Here is a 22,190-nt window from a genome sequence, read left to right as displayed (position 1 = left end):
TGAAAGTCAAAGTAGCACCTCCACCACTAGCAGACATCACCAGTCCGCAGTTTGGGACTTCATTACTGTTAGCCCAAAGGCGGAAAACGCGGTCGTTTGTTCGATTTGTAAAATATCAGTTAGTTGGGGTAAGCTTGGTACCAACTATGTATACATTGATACTGAATCTGATGATGACGAGAATCTGATTGTGCATGGGGGAAGTGAAGAAGCAACAGACATTTTTTCTGGTACACCCTGCAACATCTATGAGGTACACTAAGAGTGTTGGAGAGACACAAATGCGAAAAACTACATCAATGGGCCTAACTGGTTTGAAGAGGTCATCATCATCATCATCATCATGTAAAAGGATCCAGCCCAACATCAGCGGAATGTTCTGGTCGGAGGCGCCATTTGAACGCAACCACACAACTGTACGTTTGTGTAACGCAACGATGGCTAAAATGCTAGCGTTGGACCTTCTCCCTTTTTCTTTCGTGGAAGGGGTGGGGTTTCTAGAATTAGTGGCAACAGTCTGCCCTAAATGGAAGGTTCCTAGCCGATCCTATTTTGCCAGAGTTGCGGTTCCAGCACTACATCAAGATGTGCTAGAGGTGATTGGGGCAGCTTTGCAGAAGTGTGCTGTTCACGCTATCCATTTGACAACAGACATGTGGACCAGTTGCCAAGCCTTTGATTACATTTGCATCACTGCACACTGGGTCTCTTTTGCAGCGTCTTTTGCAGGGGTTAGAGAAAAGTCAAACGCAGTTGTTGACCGTGACACAGTTTTCAAGCTTCTAGGAAACATGCAACATTAGCCATGTTTGCCATGGAGAAAAGTCATACTGCAAAAAACATTTTGGATGAGTTTAACAGTAAGGTCTCTGAATGGCTGCAACCAAGAAATTGCATAGTTGGTTATGTTTCCACGGATAATGGCAGTAATTTAGTTAGGGCCATGCAGGACGGTGACTATTTCAGAGTGCCATGTTTGGCGCACTGTATAAACCTGGTTGTTCAAGATTTCTTGAAAATTGAAACCCAAGTCAAGAAGTTACTGTCTATGTGCCAAAAAATCTGCACACATTTCAGCCATTCTTTTAAGGCCCGGAAGCAGCTGAGAAGCATTCAACATGTATGTAAAGTGCCAGTCAAAGGACTCATCCAGGAGGTGGCAACACGTTGGAACTCAACCTTTTACATGCTTGAGCGTCTGTTTGAGCAGTGCATTGTAATCAATGACTATATCTTTACAGTAGGTTGTACTATTAATGACATGAGGCTAGAGTCGAATGACAGCTAGTTAAAAGCCTGACAGACATGCTTCGTCCTTTTGAAGTCTTCCCGCGTGAAGTCAGCAGGGAGGACTGTTCTTTGAGCAAAGCTATCCCATTGTTGCGCATGCTTGAGCACCAACTGAAGGTGGTGTCTTCAACGTTGAGAGATGATGGTGGAAAGCAAGCTGCATATCTGTTGGCGGAGAACTTATTAAGCCGCCTAGTTGCCAATGAAAGGCTTCAAAAAATACATACAGAACAACATTACATTTGTGCCACTATTCCTGATCCACGGTACAAAAAGGCAGTGGCCAGCAAAGCATTCATTCCTTTTGATGAGGCAGATGTTTCAAAGTACAAACATTGGATAGCTGTGTCAGCCAGACGGTTCGAAAAAGATCGGCAGAGAATTCAAGGAGCCGTCAAAAGTTCAACTGAATCAGCAGGCGATCCAGCGTCAAGTTCCACTTCTGAATCTGTGGCCGAAGGGAGTCACTTTCCCTCATAGCCGTTAACGACACCAGCAGCAACCCTTTCATCATCCTCACCTGCACCAGGCCCAGCCATAATATTGTCAGAAGCGGATTGGCTAACTCATCAAGGGTTTGTTCGTTCCAGTGCTGAGAAGCCCACAGATGGTACGCAAAGTGGAGCAACTGTGGAGAACCTTGAGTTGATGGTGCAGGCCTATCTGGATGAGCCAACACAGGTCTTTGTTCATACGAACCCATTGCTGTATTGGTAGAGGAAAATGGCTCTACGGTCACTGATTGCCAACCTGGCTCTAAATTATTTGTCTTGCTCACTAGCAAGTGTGTCTTCTGAACGTGTTTTCAGTGCTGCTGGTGCCATTGTAACTTCAAAAAGGTCCCAGCTCTCGTCCAAAAATGTGGAGAGGTTAACACTGATCAAGATAAATCAGCACTTGATACCACCCGATTACAAAGTACGTGAATACACGCAGAAAGAAGAGGACACCGACTTAGGTGACTGAAGTTCTTCTCTGTTACCTGACCTACTCCCGTCTCAAATTATGGAGTTGGAGGACAAGCTCTATTTCCCTGACACCGAGTCCTGAAAATGACTTCCTTTTTTTTGTCCTTATTCACTTTTATACCTGTGTCCTTCTTTGTTTTGCAACTTTTACCACAACAAAACTCTAATCACATAATCACAACAAGTCCATCAGCAGCACTGTCTTCATCTTATATTCCTTATTGATTTGAAAGTGCCACAGTCTGCATTCCTGAGGTGCACAAGTTCTCAACTCAATCATGCTCCTTTATACTCCTCCTCCAGACTCCCCCTATCCATTTCCCTCAATGCATTACGACGAGTCCCCTCAAGTGGGACTGAAATTACTGACTGACTACATGCTTGCTGATTGCTGACACAGTTACTTTTGATATTGACAGGAGAGGCTGCCCTGTGGGCCCTCGCTTTCCGAAGAAGATGCGGACAAAAAGTAGAACAGGTAATGAATAATTGAGAAGATGGCATGCACTGGCCGGCAATGGCTGTCTGGCTCTGATGAAACCAATTGCTGTTTGTTTTTTGTGCATGAAATGATGATTCATATGTCTTGTCTTAGTTAATATCTAATCTTTCACACAGTAATTGTAACTCATGTGAATCAACAACTCTTTTTTTACCTTGTTTAATTAAAATCGTACTTCAAATTCAGGGGCCACTGTATTGCATTTCACAAAATATGCAAAATGTCCTTGGAGCGGACTCACTTGCCAATATAACATGATGATTGATTAAATAATACATCTTTTTTCTTTACAGTCACTCACTGGGATGGATAGATCATCAGCGTCGATTTACGGAAGAACTATGGCCAATTCGTGAGTGGCAAACAGGTAAATAAGCATGGGCGGAAAATCCGTTCCGCTCGCGGATTTTGCAGATTTTCGGTAAATTCGCAATCCGCGAACTCTCGCGAATTTACCGAAAATCCGCAAATTCGCACGCAGCGGATTTTTTTGCTTGGTGATACAATATTGCGGCGTGAGGCGTTCACTTACCGTCATTCAGCGTTTGCCGAGTTGTTTTTCTCGATATTTTGCGAGTGATGCGCCATTTTGGATCTTGCTGCGGGATCCCGCGGGAGTTTGGCGACGCATCACGAGAGTTTGCAATTGCGAACATGTAGATGCGGCGGGCAGCAACAATCTTGCACTCGCGAAATTACAAAATTTGCAATTCTGCACAAGAAATCCACCAGCAAGCAAGATAAACCTTCTGAAAATGATGATTTTTATCAGAATAACTCCTCAGGTTGACATTTGCCTGCACTTTTTTGGATTTGAGGCCTTTTTGACTTTCTTTAGATCACTTTTGGATTAGAAATCAACTTTACCAGTAAGTTTGTTTGGGGCATTACAGTTGCTGTTCTGCAGAAAAACGAGTTTTGCAAAACTGAAAGCACTCAGCAGGTGTAAAAGTTCAAACTAATCATTAGTAACAATTCCCTGTAGTGCTTCCTGAGGGGCCCCTCCAGAGTTCTGTTGCCTACATTTGTTTAGGGCATTACAGTTGCTGTTCTGCAGAAAAACGAGTCTTGCAAAACTGAAAGCACTCAGCAGGTGCAAAAGTTCAAACTCATCATTAGTAACCATTCCCTGTAGTGCTTCCTGAGGGGCCCCTCCAGAGTTCAGTTGCCTACTTGCAACTATTCTATGACCCTGCTCTGACCCTCACAGCAGGCTCATAGAATAGCAACAAGTAGGCCACAAAGGTCCTGGGAAAAAAAATTGCACTGCAACAGAAAGCAAATTACAAATAAGGAAGCAGGTGCCAGACAGGAAGTTCAGTGACACATTAATCAACCCCAAATTAATTCATGTCAGTTGAAGCAGGGCAGGTGTGCTTGCTTTCCTCCCCCCCATAATTTACAGTGATGAATCAGAGGGTGGCAGTGATGTACCAGAGGGTGGCATGGGTGAATCAGAGGGTGGCAGGGGTGAAACAGAGGGTGCTGTGAACCTGTGATGAGGAACCAGACGTAGAAACAACACAGTCGCGACCGTTGCGAGCCGACAAGTAAGTTCGCAATTGCGAACTAGTACAAAACCCTCGCGAACTAGGAGAAACCCTTGCGAACACAAAAAGAAATCCGCAAATTCGCGAGAGTTCGCGGATTTTACGGATTGCGAGTTTGCAAATATGCAAATTCGCGGGCACCAGATACGCAAAATTCGCCCATGCTTACAGGTAAACCAGTCTACAGCAGGACTACATGTCTGTCTATTCATGGTATGTATTGGTCGACGGCGAGGCAGTGTACTGTTGTTGTTATGCCATGCAGAGTCCACTCCAGACAGCAGTTCATGTAAAATTGGGGCTATGTTGCTTGCTGCATACAATTAGATATGCTTTGTCTGTCTGACAAAGAGCCTAGGTATGCTACATCAGGTTGCTTCACTCAGTGGTGCCTGCCTTGACCCTCTGCATGGCACTGCCTCAAGCTTAGGCCAAACATCCGTTATGTTTGCAAAATTTGCTGTTTTTCGGTATTTCGCAAATCTCGCGAATGTACTGAAAAATCGCAAATTCTTGAGCGGAACAGATTTTTGGGCCATGCTTGCGGCAGGGCCATGCAGACGGTCAAGGCAGGCACCACTGAGTGAAGCATCCTCCTGATGTAGCATACCTAGGCTCTTTGACACAGACAGACAAAGCATATCTACGGTTTAGGGTTCAGTGCGTTTTACTAGGCTTTTTGGGTTTAAGTTGGTATGGTTCACGCTAATTCTAGGGCTCGGGCCTGATGCAGGCTCGTTCATAATGATGTTGGCAATGTTTTAGGGGAGTTTGGTGTTCTTTGGTCCAGAATTGGCAGAATTTTGGCGTTTTCGGGTTTTTCGCGGGCTCGTGTGTTTGGGTGAGAACTAAGTGAAAACTAGTCTTAGACCTTCTTCTTCTTCTTCTTCTTCTTCTTCAAAGAGTGCAGTGGTTCGATTTTGTTCTGCCTTGCTGAAATTCTTGTGAATCGCTGGAACAAGTGACTGTCCAGGTGAGTTTCAAGAGGATCAAAGTAGTGAAAGTGCTGAAAACAGCAATGTTTTGTGAACAGCGCAATTTGCCATGTTTTGAATATACCAGTATTGCTTGTATTTGGGGGGCTGTTTGGGGGGCTTCCAGGTTTTTGTGGGTGGGTTTTGGGGTCTGGGAGCACTGTTGGCACAGTCTAATGTTGATTGCAGTTGTTTTTCAGGAAATCCATGGTGGAAAAGGGGAGTTAGGGCCTAGCTACGCAGCGTATTTGGACTGAATTAAAGGTAGTAGGCCCATTTTTGCTTTTTGCCTGTTTGGGGGTGTTTTGCTTTTTTGCGGGTGGCTGCAGGGGTCTGGGGGCATAGCTCGGAAGGTCTAATATCGGAATCAAGTGTTTTGGACCAAATCCATGGTGAAATATTTTTTGCGTGTTTGCTCACTTGCCTGTCTTTGGGGTGCTGTTTGGGGGGCTTCCTGGGCTTTGTGGTTGGGTTTTGGGGTCTGGGAGCACTGCTGGCACAGTCTAATGTTGATTGCATTAGTTTTTCAGGAAATCCATGGTGGAAAAGGGGAGTTAGGGCCTAGCTGCACTACGTATTTGGACTGAATTGAAGGTAGTAGGCCCATTTTTGCTTTTTGCCTGTTTGGGGGTGTTTTGCTTTTTTGCGGGTGGCTGCAGGGGTCTGGGGGCATAGCTCTGGAGGTCTAATATCGTAAACAAGTGTTTTGGACCAAATTCATGGTGACTTTTTTTGCGTATTTGCTCACTTGCCTGTCTTTGGGGTGCTGTTTGGGGGGCTTCTAGGTTTTTGTGGGTGGGTTTTTGGATCTGGGAGCACTGCTGGCACAGTCTAATGTTGATTGCATTTGTTTTTCAGGAAATCCATGGTGGAAAAGGGGAGTTAGGGCCTAGCTGCACAGCGCATTTGGACTTAATTCCAGGTAGGCCGAAATTTGCTAAGTCTCACTTTTTGCGGTTTTGCTTTTTGGCTGTTTGGGGGGAGTTCCGCCTGGGTTGACGGTCTGGGGGCATTACTGTGAAGGTCTTATACCGGATAAAAGTGGTTTGGAGAAAATCGGAGGTGAAAACGTTTTTCCATTTTCAGGCATTTTCGGGGGGCTGTTTGGGGGTTCCTGGTGTTTGTGGGTGGGTTTTGGGGTCTTGGACCAACGCTGGGTAGGGATACTTTTGATAGCCAGAGGTTTGAAGAAAATCCATCGTGGCAAAGTGGAGTTAGGTCCTAGTAGAAGAAAGCCTTTGACACTATTTTTAACTTAGGGCTCGTTAGGGTTAGCAGTATTGCATGTGTTTGGGGGAGTTCGAGATTTTGGCAACTGGGTTCTGGGGTCTACTCTTGAGCACTTGTCGAGACATGTCTAAATTTGGTTGCAAGTGGTTTACTTTCAAAGTACGTCTTGTCACCATTTTCCACTAGGCCTCAGACAGGTAGCAGTATCGCACGTTTTTTGAGGTCTGATTGGGGGTAATCTACATTTTAGCATCGGTGTTTAAGGGTCTGGGAGCACTGCTGGGAAGGTCTAATTTTGTTCTAAAATCGTAGTTTACACTACAACTCGCTTGAGGGGAATAGCTTCTAATTCCGACCCGGCTACCGGTTACTGTGGAGGTTCTCGCTGATTCGTCTAAGCCGTCTCAGCTTTCCAGCATCTCCGCGTGTAAATGACTTCCGCATGTACACGCGGAGACGCTGGAAATCAGTACGGCTTAACCTGCCACGCACATGGATACTCCTATGGTGTGTTGCATCCTTGGTAGTAACTATCACACGGACGGCTGAGACGAATCAGCGAGAACCTCCACAGTACCCGGTAGCTGGGTCGGAATTAGAACCGGCTAAGAGCACATAGCCAGTGTGGCAATAGCTTTGGAATCGCTGCCCGCGGGAGCCCTGATGAAGTCGTGGGCTACTAGCACTGATGAAACACGTGTTGGCTGGGCGTAGTGGATAAAATCTGAATTGAAGAAAAACTACTATCAAGACTACTTCCACATTGTTTGTCTATTGGTTGTGTTGTGTGATTACCTACAGCATTTACTCTGTAAAAGGCGACATGTGCACAGATACCTGTTGTAACAGTATAACATTTTGGCATGTATCTTTCCGCCGTCTTTGTAAGCCTGTGACATTACTGAGAGTTTCAGGAATTCCACTAGCAGCACTATGGGTGGACTCACTACTACATACATAGTCAGAAAGTATTAAAAAACGGCAATTTCTTTTTTTCTCTTGTGTTGCAAAATAAATTGCTGGTACGTGAACTTGTGGTAGCCACCATAATGGCAGCTCACTCAGCTTTCACCCAAGAAATACAGACAAGGCCATGATGATGCAGACTCGCAGTACTTTAAGCAGTACATGCAAGTGGGGATATGAATGTCTTTCTTTTCTATAGGGGTGGCACTGCCACTGGCCATACTCCATCCACTCAGCATCTGCTCTACTACATCATACACCTCTGCTATCGATAAAGTTAAAGAAGATAACATCCAGGCTTCCAAAGTACGTCTATGATTCTTCTTAATGTCTCAAATATACCAAAATTTATTTTTGTCAACAACCAACTAACACCCGTTTCGTTATAATTTAGAAACCGCCGTCTTCTTTTCTTGAATTGCATTCAACAAAAGCATTCTTTACAGTCATAAATATTAAGATTCGCTCGTCCTTCATTTCACCCTTCTTTAACTTTTCGTTCTTCACATCCCTAAACTACATCTGATATGACTTGGCTTCACAATAACATTTTTCCAGCTGAGTTGAAGTGAAATAGAGGGGGCCATTGGTTACCCGAGAAGTACTGCAGCTAATGCTATTACAAGTTAAGGTTGACTGTCTTCTCCTTGATAGTAGCCCAAAAAGTAGTTCTAAATTAGTAACTGTTCTTAACAGTACAGTCTACTTATACTAGTGTACTGTGTACTACTGTACAGTACATCATACACTCCTTTGCAAGCCTACTCAAAAATATTTCATTGAGTAAGGAGTATAATAACTTACCACCGTCCGCCGCCGCTGAGTCTTCCTCCCCAGCTCCTCCTGATGGCTCTGCCACGTCCAGAGTGGACCCCTCAGCACTGCCGGCCCCGGCACTGGTGGTCATCTGTGCAGCTCCAGATGTTGTGACAGCTAGGAAAAACATGTCATATTTTCAGATGCCATACACAACCCCTATTTTAACTCATAATGGAAGAAAATGTTACATAACACATTTTTTATTACTGGGATTGAAAAAAAGTAACGGTTTTGGGGAGGAAGTGTTAACCTTTTATATGCTTATGCCATTAAATGCTACACTTCTTCTTATGACAACTGATGAATGCTTGCTTAACGTGCACCATTTTTCTCATTACAGAAAGAAGATTCCATTGCCTTCTCCCAGACGATTCACCAACTACTAGTAAGTCATCACTAGCAGTACTTTAAGTACTTTAAAGAAGGTGGGGGCTCCCGCACAGTTATTCTAATAATTTCATGTGTCTGTTAACTATTATTAAGTTTGAGTCATAGTAATTTAATTCATGATAATGTTGTTTAAACTTTAACATCGTCTTCATCCATCACCATTGCTCTCCCCGAATACTATGCTATAAAAAATAAAGAAATAATGTTTTCATTTTTTAATTAAAAATAAAACTTTAAAACTAACAAACACTGTGTGGTTTTTGTTCACGAGTGAATGAGCGGAAGGGTTTGAACTACTGCACTTGACAGTCATGGTTCAGTGACTCAGATAGGCCGGGACTCGGCGGTAGTTTTCTTCTGTTCTTCTGAGTCGTAAAATCATTGGTCCGACACACTAGATGGTCCGTCAGGGGATTGGGGGGTTCAACTTCTGTTCAGATTGAGCTATGTCGAAAGTCAAACTGCACCTATCATCAACAATGACCTATCTCGCTTGTCCATACTTCTTTGTGTGCAGAATAGTCCCTGAAACACTAGCGGTATGGGATGTGCTCCTCTCAAATCAAAAAGGCAACTGCTACCTTTTACTTGGTGTAAACAATGAAATTTTGTTGTTGGAAATTGTCAAAGCACTTACATTAAGAAGACTGGAATAGACAGCAAGGGCAACCAAGAGGACTGCACTCAGTGCCTAGAGCTATTGCTGAATCAGAGTTTTGTTTCACACCGTTTGCCGACTGGACAAGCTTAGCTACCTACACAGACCGACTCATAATCGTAAATAGTAGTAGCACAGAAAGTGATGGTAGAGGCAGGATAAGAATGTAGGAAGTAGTCTACATTAGAAGAAGATCAAAGACTATTTTGTAAAACATAGAATTATTAGGAAACAGTTTGTAATGAATAGGACCTGTAAAAGTTAGGGAAGTATAAGTATTAATAGAACAATATAACAACTTACTGGGGCCAGCAGAAGAGCCTGCAAGGGACTGATCCTGTCCACCTCCTTCCACCGGAGCCGCAGTCGACGTCGCTGCCTTGCCCCTGGGAGCTTCTGGTGAACATGAAATAAAGAAACACAACATGGATGATTGTTGTTTGGGAAATATTTGATTTCTTTTAACACAATCTAAAATTATGTCTGGGAAACAAATTAACAACAATTGCATCTGATCTGCTCAACTAGGAGGAAAGTAGTGCAGTATTGCAGGATTCGCAGACCATCTAATAGGAAAGTTATGTAACTCACTAACTACACCAACAACAAAAAGGTTCTAGTACGACTGGCATCACTCAGCAGCACGAGACGTCGCGTGACAGACACAGTCCGTCATCATGATTGTAGACCACTAACAAATGTCCTATAACAAGTAATAAATAATATGCTCAGCGTATCAATCCAACAATATCTCTTCAAAGTGGCAGCAGCAGGAGTACAAAGAAGGACTAGACTTGAGTCTACTGTCTCTACCATTACGCAGTAATGCTCTCAAATGAGTAAAAAGTTGCAAACTGGTAAGCATATTAGCAACGCCAATAACCAGGCGAGCACCTGCAATGACAGAAGCGATTTAAAGATTAATTTACCTGCAATGTAATCGAATCAGCAGCATTCGTACTCTTCAGGAAAGAAATATATTAGCAATATAACAGAGAAAAAGAAAAAAAAGTTGTTATTAAATAGCTACTTACCAAGGGCAGGGATTTCCAATCCTAGCAGGTCGAGCATGTCATGCTCCCGGTCCAGGATGTCACTCCACTGGTGCGTCGCTTGCTGGTAGGTGCGCCGGACCCCAGACTCCTTCCGCATGTGCCGGCACACCTTCTCCCACAGCTGGCAACGCTCCCGGAGGCCGTAATCGGAAGCAATCCGCCCACCTGCTGCCACGGTCTTAGGCAAGTGGACTTGGACAAAAACCAGCAAGGCGGCCAACTCCACCGCAGAGAAGATCTCCCCGGCCTGGACTAGCTCCACCCTCAAACACCCGTAAGGGAGCCGGGTACGGGGTGCCGGGCCCTTCCCCTTGACCTTGTCGGCTCCCTTTGCCATGGTCCTGGGCACAAGAAAAAGGAAAGAAGAATAGGTGTGAAAAATATAAGAGAGGAAGCGAAAGAAATAAAGTAGGTAATAAAGTAAAAAAAAGTTAAAAAAACACAAAATATAGATGTAGGAATTGTAGAGATAGATAATAAGCAAACAAAACCAAAAAAAAGTTCAAAAAAACATAGGTTTACAAAGACGTAAGATGGATAGAAAGGTAGTATGCCCAAAAACCATAGCAATGAATGAAAAACAAGATGGCCGCGCCCATAGAGAACCGCGTGGGTAGGTTTGCGTGATATTTTCCCCGCGAGCACGCAAAAACACAGGAGAACTCGTAATAGCGCGCCGCACACAACGCAAGATTGCCAATAGCGCCCAGAACCGGAAATACGCAACGCGCACAAGATGGCCGCGCCCATGTACGACCGCATGGGTAACTTCCCGGTCGGTGCGCTGCAAGCGACTTGCGAAGACGCAAAAAAAACAGAGAACACGCAAAAAAAATCAGCTATTTTGCACGAATTTGAGGATTGCGAGTTCGATTTAGCGCGAATTCGCGCCCCGCGAATCTCACGAAATTGCAGAAAAACTAGTTTTGCAAAACTGAAAGCACTAACCATTCCCTGTAGTGCTCCTGAAGGGCCCCTCCAAAGTTCAGTTGCCTACTTGCAACTGTTCTCTGACCCTGCTCTGACCCTCAAAGCAGGGTCAGAGAATAGTTACAAGTATGGCACAATGCTCCTGTAAAAAAAATTATACTGCAACAGGAAGCACTTACAGCTAAGGAAGCAGGTGCCAGACTTGAAGCTCAAATTCAGTGACACATTAATCAGCCTCAAATTAATTCATCTCAGTTGAGGCTGGGAAGGTGTGCTTTGCTTTCCCCCCATAATCTACAGTGGTGAACAAGAGGGTGGTAGTGGTGAACCAGAGGGTGCTGTGATGAACCAGAGGGTGCTGTGATAAACCAGAGGGGGACAGTGATGATCCAGAGGGTGGCAGTGGCAAACCAGAGGGTGGGAGTGATGAACCAGAGGGTGGCAGGGATGAACCAGAGAATTGCAGTGATCAACCAGAGGGTGGCAGTGATGAACCAGAGGGTTGCAGTGATGAGCCAGAGGGTGGCAGGGATGAACCAGAGGGTGGCAATGATGATCCAGAGGGTGGCAGTGGCAAACCAGAGGGTGGCAGTGATGAACCAGAGGGTGGCAGTGATGATCCAGAGGGTGGCAGTGGTGAACCAGAGGGTGGCAGTAATGAACCAGAGGATGGCAGTGATGAACCAGAGGGTGGATGTGGTGAACCACAAGGTGATGAACCAGAGGATAGCAGTGATGAACGAGAAGGTGGCAGTGGTGAACCAGAGGATAGCAGTGATGATCCATAGGGTGGCAGTGGCAAACCAGAGGGTGGCAGTGATGAAACAGAGGGTGGCAGGGATGAACCAGAGGATGGCAGTGATGATCCAGAGGGTGGCAGTAGCAAACCAGAGGGTGGCAGTGATGAACCAGAGGGTGGCAGTGATGATCCTGAGGGTGGCAGTGGCGAACCAGAGGGTGACAGTAAAGAACCAGAGGGTGGCAGTTATGAACCAGAGGGTGGATGTGGTGAACCACAAGGTGATGAACCAGAGGATAGCAGTGAAGAACCAGAGGGTGGCAGTGGTGAACCAGAGGATGGCAGTGATGATCCAAAGGGTGGCAGTGGCAAACCAGAGGGTGGCAGTGATGAAATAGAGGGTGGCAGTGATGATCCTGATAGTGGCAGTGGCGAACCAGAGGGTGCTGTGTGTGAGAAGTTGGCCTGGTATATGATGATCACTATTGTAGTGAGCACCTTGCTCCAGTCCAAACGACCCTTATGGTGATTGGTTGTAAGTCAACCTTATAGACCAGCTATCCTAGTGGTAGCATGGACAAAAGCAGTCTTAGGCTAAACTCAAGAGGGCATGTGAAGCCAGCTGTTTTACCATATGCAATCCTTTAAATACCAAATGAAAGGACACCACATAAGTTATATATTATAAAATATATGTATTTATTTCTAGAATAATCCCCTTGACTCTTTATGAGCACAGGAGCACAAGCGTTAAACAAAGAACACAGTATAACATACAATAAGATGCACAATTATGGATAGGCCGGGTGGCCACTCAAACCATATATTAAGAAAGTGGTATAAGTACCATGTCACAAACAATGAACAGGCCTAGGGCCTAGGGAAACGCTGGGCCTACACTGGACTAATGAAGGTTAGGACATAGGAGGCCCACAGGATGCGGATGCAGTGTGTATAGGCAACCGCATTTACCATACAAGTCAATGGTGCGTAAAAATCAGAAAGTTATAGGTTTAGGAGTCTTCCGACTGGACTAGAACTTAGCCACTAAAACACTAAAACTAGGACACCAGAGGTGTAAACCACTATAGGAGCACTGGTGTAATCTCGTTACCTCACCCACAGGAAGCGGGTGCATAGGTGCCAAAGTGCGTCAGGTTTCTTCGTGGAGTTCCATGGAGCCTGGAGGTAAAGATGCTGCCGGCCGCCAGGAGAGAAGAGTCCGGTTGGATCCAAGGGTGGATCAAAGATGTAGAGTACCTGAAAGCAGAGGGGACAGAGTCTAGGTCACTAGCCAGTGACCAGGATGGAACCAGGACCGAACAAGGAAGTGTCGGTTGCGATCTGGTGCTGTTAAGTAGATTGTCTCCGCTACCACGTGGACCAGGAAGGATCGAAGATGACCAGCTGGTGGATACGAGCTGTGCCACAAAGGCTCTTGCTGTCGGCGGTGTCGGTTCTTGAATTGGAGTCACCAAACTTTGGCAAATGCAACCCAAGCAGGACTCGAAGATGTCTTCTAGATCAGACCGGAAAGGTCAGATCGATGGCTCCTTTTCAGGGGAGCTAGGTCCAGTCTGGAGCAACCAGACCAGTAGTGTAGTTTTGATGGATCATCGTCACAGAGGCCACTAGCCAATGGGCACGTGACCGGCCAATGTGTCAAGCAGGAAAAGTGAAAAGGGCCCCACGCAGCACTCTGTGAGGGTGGAGGGGTGATCTTTGGAGCACAGGCTGCTTGGGGCTGGAGCTTCTTAAACTCCAAAGCACAGCATCAATGGTACCTCAGGAGCTTCACAGGAAGCACTTTGTTGACTTTTCAAGATGGCCGGTCCCACGTCTCTCGTCGCCTCCACGGGTCTCAGTTTTGTTGGATGTCTGGGAGTCTGGGTCTTGTTGATCTCTGTTGTTCGAGCTCCGGCGGGAGCAATGGCAAAGAAAGTCTTGATGCACTGATGGTGCCTGCTTGCACAGGGTCGCCACTCCTTGACCACAAAGGAGATTCTTCAGTCTTCCACGTCGAGTGGGATGTCGAAGGGTCCAGAGTTTTGTTTCAAAGTTTCAGTCAGGATGATCTGGTTTGCATTGGCACAGCTCCTACCTTTATTTCAAATCTAGGGGCTGGATCTCCTGCTAGGTCCCTCCTATAGGTGGGACCCAGGAAGGGGGTGGTTACACCCCTTTCCCTTTGTCCAGTTTCACGCCAGAGTGGGGGCTGGAGAGCCCCAGCACCGGTTTGAACTGGACTTTGCATGGGACACCTTGTGCACCCCAGGAAGTGTCTAGTTTCATTCAGCCCTCCCTGCCCCAATCCACTATCTCCTGTCTGGGGAGGTGTAACACCTCCCTGTGACAGGAAACCTATTGTCCAGGCCTTCCCTGCCAGAGTTTCGGTCAGCAGCAGGAGGCCAGATTTTCGTGTCTGTGGCAGCAGCATCCATTTTGTGATGCTGAGGCTCTGGTTAGATTTAACCGCGTTTAAGCAAACTAACATGTCTTCTCCCTCTAGAAGGGTGGAATGCTACCCCCGTCACCAGAACTGGCGAGGGGGTAGTATTCCAAAGCGTATGACACCTTACACAACATGTTTCGATAAAGCCAAACCAAAGTTAGCAAGTAACCGCGAGGATTATAATGCACTTAAGAGCATATGGTATGGCAATATCCCAGAACAGCTAAAGGACATGGTTCCGAAAGCTGCAGACAGGCTCAGCTCATGCTAGAGAATCATCTCATCTCACATAAAACCAAGCACTCTGCCTCCAGGATTGTTAAGGCCTGCCATAGGAGTGACTTATAGGTGCATATGTGTCCAGATATAGCATTAGATATAGGTATACTATATCTAAGCAAGGGGTGATTACACCATCTTGCCCCAGTTGAGTGATCAGCCAGTTGTGTCAGTTTGGATAGCCAGCCAGAGGTGGCAAAAGATATGCTGCAGCCCCTGGTAGGCCTTGGATGCTCCTATGCCCTGGGTACCTATAGTACTCTGTACAGGGGCTGATAAGGTGATCCAATCCCAATTGGTAATGTACCTAAAGTACATGGATATGAATTTTACAGAGAGAGCAGATGACCTGGGGCCCTGATTAGCAGGATCCCAGGCCAACTAAGTCGAAAACCAGCTAAACACTAGGCAAAACAATCTGGGGCAGAGGTCGGATCACCAACTGACCCCTGCCCCACCACGTCTTCAACAAGGCCGACTCCATCATTGCACCCCAACTCCGGGACCCCAACTCCGGGACATAATCAACACCTCCTTCAACATTGCCACCTTCCCAGAGACCTGGAAGCACGCCGAGCTCAGCGCCCTCCTGAAAAAACCCCTGCAGACCCCACCGACCTCAAGAACTACCGCCCCATCTCGCTCCTCCCTTTTCCTGCCAAAGTCATCGAGAAGGCCGTCAACAGACAGCTTGCCCGCCTTCCTCAAGACAAACGGATCCCTCGACCCATCGCAGTCCGGCTTTCGAGCCAACCACAGCACTGAGACCGCCCTCATCGCAGCCACTGACGACATCAGAGCCCTGCTCGACAATGGGAAAACAGCGGCCCTCATCCTCCTAGACCTCTCTGCAGCATTCGACACTGTCTGCCACCGCACCCTAGTGCAGCGCCTCAGCAATATCAGAGTCCAAGAGAAAGCACTAGAGTGGATCATCTCATTCCTCGCTGGAAGAACCCAGAGAGTCCGCCTACCCCCGTTCAGATCCAAGGCCACCGAAGTCATCTGCGGCATACCACAAGGATCATCACTCAGCCCAACCCTCTTCAATGTCTACATGAGCCCTCTCACAGCCATCGCACACAAACACAACCTCAACATCATCTCCTACGCCAACGACACCCAGCTGATCCTATCCCTCACCAACGACCCCGCCACCGCCAGAACCAGCCTACACGAAGGGATGAAAGACGTCGCCGAGTAGATGAAGAACAGCCGCCTGAAACTGAACTCAGACTAGACGGAAGTCCTCATCCTGGGATCATCGCCCTCCACCTGGGACGACTCGTGGTGGTCCCCTGCCCTGGGCACCACTCCCAAGCCAACGGACCACGCAGGCAACCTGGGCTTCATCTTGGACTCCTCCCTCTCGATGACCAGACAAGTCAACGCCGTATCATCATCATGCTTCAACACCCTGCGCATGCTCCGTAAGATCTTCAGATAGATCCCCACCAAAACCAGGAAGACGGTTACCCAGGCACTCGTCACCAGCCGACTGGACTATGGAAACACCCTCTACGCCGGAACCACAGCCAAACTTCAGAAAAGACTCCAGCGCATCCAGAATGCCTCCACACGACTCGTCCTGAACATCCCCCGACACAGCCACCTCTCCGGCCACCTGAGAGACCTGCACTGGCTCCCCGTCAGCAAGAGGATCACGTTCAGGCTCCTCACCCACGCACACAAGGCACTTCACGGACTTGGCCCCAAGTACCTCAACAACCGCCTGACCTTCTACGCACCCACCCGCCAGCTACGATCGACCAGCTTCGCCCTCGCCGCCGTACCAGGCATCCGCAGAGCCACCGCCGGGAGAAGATCCTTCTCCTACCTGGCGGCCAAGACATGGAACTCCCTCCCCATCCACCTTTGACTGACCCAGGATCACCTTTCATTCAGGAAGCTCCTCAAGACCTGGCTCTTCGAGCAGTAGCGGACCCCTCCCCCCCAGCGCCTTGAGACCCTACCGGGTGAGTAGCGTGCTATACAAATGTCCATGATTGATTGATTGATTGATAGTCAGGTATTCACCTTCCTACACTGTGATGAACCAGAGAATGGCAGTGATCAACCAGAGGGTGGCAGTGATGAACTAGAGGATGGCAGTGATGAACCAGAGGATGGCAGTGATCAACCAGAGGGTGGCAGCCTTGAACCAGAGGGTGGCAGTGATCAACCAGAGGGTGGGAGTGATGAACCAGAGGATGGCACTGGTGAAGCAGAGGGTCGCAGTGATGATCAAGAGGGTGGCAGTGGCAAACCAGAGGGTGGCAGTGATGAACCAGAGGGTGCTGTGATAAACCAGAGGGGGACAGTGATGATCCAGAGGGTGGCACTGGCAAACCATAGGGTAGAAGTGATGAACCAGAGGGTGGCAGGAATGAACCCGAGGATGGCAGTGGTGAACCAGAGGGTGGCAATGATGAACCAGAGGGTTGCAGTGATGAACCAGAGGGTGACAGGGATGAACCAGAGGGTGGCAGTGATGATCCAGAGGGTGGCAGTGGCAAACCAGAGGGTGGCAGTGATGAACCAGAGGGTGGCAGTGATGATCCAGAGCGTGGCAGTGGCAAACCAGAGGGTGGCAGTAATGAACCAGAGGGTGGCAGTGATGAACCAGAGGGTGGCAGTGGTGAACCACAAGTTGATGAACCAGAGGATAGCAGTGATGATCCAGAGGGTGGCAGTGGCAAATCAGAGCGTGGCATTGGTGAACCAGAGGGTGGCAGTGGTGAACCAGAGGGTGGCAGTGATGATCCAGAGGGTGGCAGTGGCAAACCAGAGGGTGGCATTGGTGAACCAGAGGGTGGCAGTGATGAACCGGAGGGTGGCCGTGATGAACCACAGGGTCGCAAACAGGCTGGACACGTAGAAACAACATGGTCCCGACCGTTGCACACAAGTAAGTTCGCGTTCCCAAACTTGTACAAAACCCTTGCGAACTGGCAAAAACAGCAAATTGGCAAATTCGCACAAATTCGCGAATTTTGCGAATTGAGAGTTCGCTTTCGCACAAATTTGCGGATGGCGAATTCGCACATTTTGCCCAAACTACGTTTTCTTTCCTTCTCAAACAAACAGGATACACTCAGACTGTCCCTCTTCCGGACAACAGACGTTCCAGCATGACTGCTGATTGCAAATTACTTCTACCACAGGCAGTAAGCAATTGGTATACCGTATAACCACTCCTTTAATCGAATTGAGGATGAGTCTTAGTATAACTTTTAATTTTTTTATCTTATTTCTCTCATAAAAATGCTTAGGATCCGAAAATCCGCCAAGAAACAGAACAACTAAATCTCTTAACAATGTTCTGCAACTGATACAACTGCGGACACTTGTACTAAAGATATAAACACAAAGCATGGATGTTTTATGAAATGACATTATTGACAAATTTTAAATCATGAACCTTGCTACTGTCATTTTGTTTGCTACTTTCTTTTAAAGAGAAAATGGAAAGGCTTTAATTGACCGGACAATAAACTAAACAGTGCTAAGCTATAAGTCGAGCTCTCATGAGCCAGTCTCTTCCTACAGATTTAGCTTTTTCTCCTACATTTTTATTTTGGGCATCTCCATCTTGGATTACCTTTCAACTTTCCTGTCTGCCGATTCTATTGTGTACAGGTTGTGGGCAAAGATGCTGATGCCTGCTCTGGATCTGACATGCAGTTCCCCTTCTATGGGCCCTCCTGTCTCCTCTCGGGCCATATCCAAGGGGTTATCCTTTTCCCCTTGCAATTCCTCCTTTTGCTCCTCCTCAAAGTCCACCTCCACTGTAGTCTATAACTGGTGGGTCTCCCATCAGGATTGGAGGGCCTTCTGCAGTTCCTGCTACTTGGAGCACTTGGTTGCTAGCAGCCCCCTCCCCATGCAGAGTCCCTTAAGCTCAACCATAGTTTAGGTCTCAAGATTATTGAGCTTAAACCTCATACTTGTAGCCGGCAGAGTAACAGATGCAAACAGTCAGAATGGAAAAAAATTAAGAAAAAGCAAAAAAGGTCAATCAAGAAAATGTAAAAAGAGGTTAAATCTGGAATCAAATTATTTATATGGGATTTTAGTGTTACACAAAATCACTGGATGGCACTGCACAACACAAGTACTGAATTCCACTATTGAACACCAATCTAAAAAATTGGAATTTTGATTCAGGTGGATGAGCTCCCTTCTCAGGCAATACCCACAATACATGTCAGGGTGAACCACATAAGTCACTAAATTAATGTGCACTTAACCCTATGATAGCTTGGCACAATAGCGGTCAGGCTTAACTTAGAGGCAATGTCTAAAGTATTTATGCAGCACACAAACATTAATACATCTAAAACACAACACAAGACAAATCGCCTTCCACTTTAGAAACACTGAGTAAAATGTAATAAATTATTTGACACCAAAAATACAAAAATACAATCAGTTGAACCGGAAATATGCAATTTCGAAGATTTAAGGTAAGTATAGCATCTAAAAGTATTGAAGCACAACTCTTGGTTCTCTGATCAAGCAAGAAAGTCACAAGCTCAGGCCCACTGTGAAGGAGCAAAGGCTGGATAAAGGGATCAGGTTAGTCCAGCCGAAGAGTTGCATCCTCATAGTCAATTGTAAAGAATCCATTTCACAGTGGAAGTGGCTACAAGGAGGGGGGAATATTGTGTATATTCTTTGATGTAGTGCGAAGAGCAGGGCGGGCATAAGAAATGGTCATTACTGTAGCACAAAGATCCAGTTGGGCGTGGCAGACATTCTTTGCTGGAGCTTCACAATGGCGGTCACAATGGCCTATAAATGCTGTATTGCTAAACGCAGATCTCACATTGCCTGTCATCACTGGTAGTCACTGAAGCATGTAGAGTGAGATTCACTAGCGCTTTGATTCGAAGTTGGTGCAGGCAGCAAGGTCTTGCCACAAATGGGCCAATTCATGATTGTGAAGAGCCCAAAACATAGGAATTTCTCATTTGAGTGTACTATGATGCCAACCAAGGGCCCAGGACCTGTGAAGGCACCTCTGGTAATCAGGCACTCACTCTTGCAGAGACCATCAGGGCTCAGGGTGTCCAGCTGCAGGTCAAGGCAGATCTTTTTGCAGTAGGTAAGCTGGGCAGTTGCAGGGAGGCTTCTTAAGCTTGTTATGTCCCTGTAGCTCTGAACAGGATGTAAGTCAGATGATCCTTTGAGACACTTTAAGTAGCCTGGGATGAAGGGAACAGATTAAGTTTTCCTTCTGAGACAGAAGGCAAGCCTCTGACAGCTGGGCAGTCCTTCTTCTGTAGTATTCACAGGTCCAGGATTGTACTTAAAAGTTGGCTTACAAGTCCAATATTTATTTCTAGTCCCAGCTTTAATGGGGGACAAACCTCTAAACTCCCTCCCTCCCCATATCATGATTTGGAATTTCCTTCCTTTCCGTGCCTAGCTGAGAGTGGTCTGGTTTCACAAAAGACATGACTACTTTGAAATGCAAGCGTGATAGGTGACCACTATTCCCCTTTCATCCTGACAAGACGGCTCATCTTGAAAAAACCTAGTTCCCCTTTGTATGATTGCCTGGAAGCAATACACAAAGGCCAACTGCCAACTACACATAGTCATGAGACCAAGAATACAGGCTGCAGGCACCAAAGGTTCAGGACAAGAAAATGCCAACTTTTTAAAAGTTAGCAACAAGGGGAGTTAGGCCCAACGAAGAGACACTGGGTAGGGCCATAATACAAAGTATAAAGAGTGAGAACCCGGCTGCCTTCTACCTTTCAAACTACCTATTTGCAGCAACGATCAAATGCAGGCATTTCAATTTGATCTGGTTATTTATTTAACCTTTTTCATATATGAATTAGCATCTTTTTGTAAAAAGAGATCAAAAATTATTCATTTCAGAAACATACAATAGAAAAAGTCAAAAAAACATACATGTGCTTAACACAGAATTACATACAACAAAAAATGTGTAACGTCTTACTCCAATGTCAATTAAAAAAAATACATCCCCTTTCATATTATTTCATCGTACAAGAGGAATGTCTAACACTGGGAACAATTTATGCATACCAATAGAGGTTAACATTGCATTGCATTTCCCTCAATACTGCACATTAGAAAACAAATCACAATTCAGCAGTGTTAATTAAACTGCTGACGTGTTTTAAGACCCGGTGAAACTTCAGGGACACTCATCAGGGCTACTGATTTATGTGTACTGTAATCTACAGCATAAATAGCACACAATATAAGTGCTTTTGTGCTCTCCTATGCTCAAACCTAAATGAACATTCTCTAATTTTTAAACGAAAAAGGTACGGGATGGAAGTGACTTTCTCCATCAAGAAGGCTCTTATTCATAATCTTTGCAGAACACGAGTAAAGCCTAATTGCCTTTTCTGCTCAGGTATGCTCAGGTAAGTTTTACGCGCACATTCGTGTAGTGAAAATATTCATATAAGATATTGACAGGAGGTCCCTTTTTAAACAGAGACCGCTAGAATCCTCTGTTATGCATGAATAAGAGCCTTCTTGATGGAAAAAATCACTTCCATCAGGTACCTTTTTCGTTTAAAAGTCCCCTAGGCTGCTGAGAGTTGTTGTGGGATAAGAACCACCCCTTTGTTGCCTTAAGTAAGTCTCCCAAAGCAGGATTGCTCTGACCTCATTGCAGGTCCTGCCCCTTTTCTCAAGCACTCCGCAAAGGGCTCTCATGATGCACGATTGGTTGGTGGATAAAGTCCCCTTGGCTGCTGAGGGTCCTTGGGGGTCAAGAACCCCACCAGAGGATTGCTGACACCTCTTCGGGGCCCCTCCTTTCTCAACCACTTTGCAAAGGGGCTTCTTGGAACACTAATGGTTAGGGGATGAAGTCCCCTTGGCTCGTGCGGATCGTTGGGGGCCAAGAACCCTTATCGTTGCCACACGTTAGTCCCCTACAACGGCATTGCTCACACCTCGCTAGAGGCCCCGTCCCCTTTCTTAACCACTCTGCAATGGTGCCTCCTGGTGCACTACTGTTTTGGGGGTGAATTCCCCTTCGATGCTAAAGGTCTTTGGGGGCTAAGAACCCCTGTTGTTTCACTGGTAAATCCATCGCAGCAAAAGTGCTCAGACTTGGTCAGAGGCCCGTCTCCTTTCTCAACCACTCTGCAAATGGGCATTTTGGCACATATCCAGTTGGAGGGTGAAGTCCTCTTGGATACTGAGGGTGTTAGGGGATAAGAACCCTTATTGTTGCCACAAGTTAGTCCCCCAAAGCAGCATTTCTCAGACCTCGCCGGAGGCCCCCCTTTCTCTAACACTTTGCAAACTGGCCTCCTGGCACACTACTGGTTAGGAGATGAGTCATTGGGGGCCAAGAACTGCTATTGTGGCCACAAGGTATTCCCCAC

This window comes from Lissotriton vulgaris, chromosome 4_1, assembly GCF_964263255.1.
Source record: "Lissotriton vulgaris chromosome 4_1, aLisVul1.2, whole genome shotgun sequence".
Classification (NCBI taxonomy): domain Eukaryota; kingdom Metazoa; phylum Chordata; class Amphibia; order Caudata; family Salamandridae; genus Lissotriton; species Lissotriton vulgaris.
The sequence above is the reverse complement of the archived record's forward strand: the minus strand, read 5'-3'. Positions refer to the sequence as shown.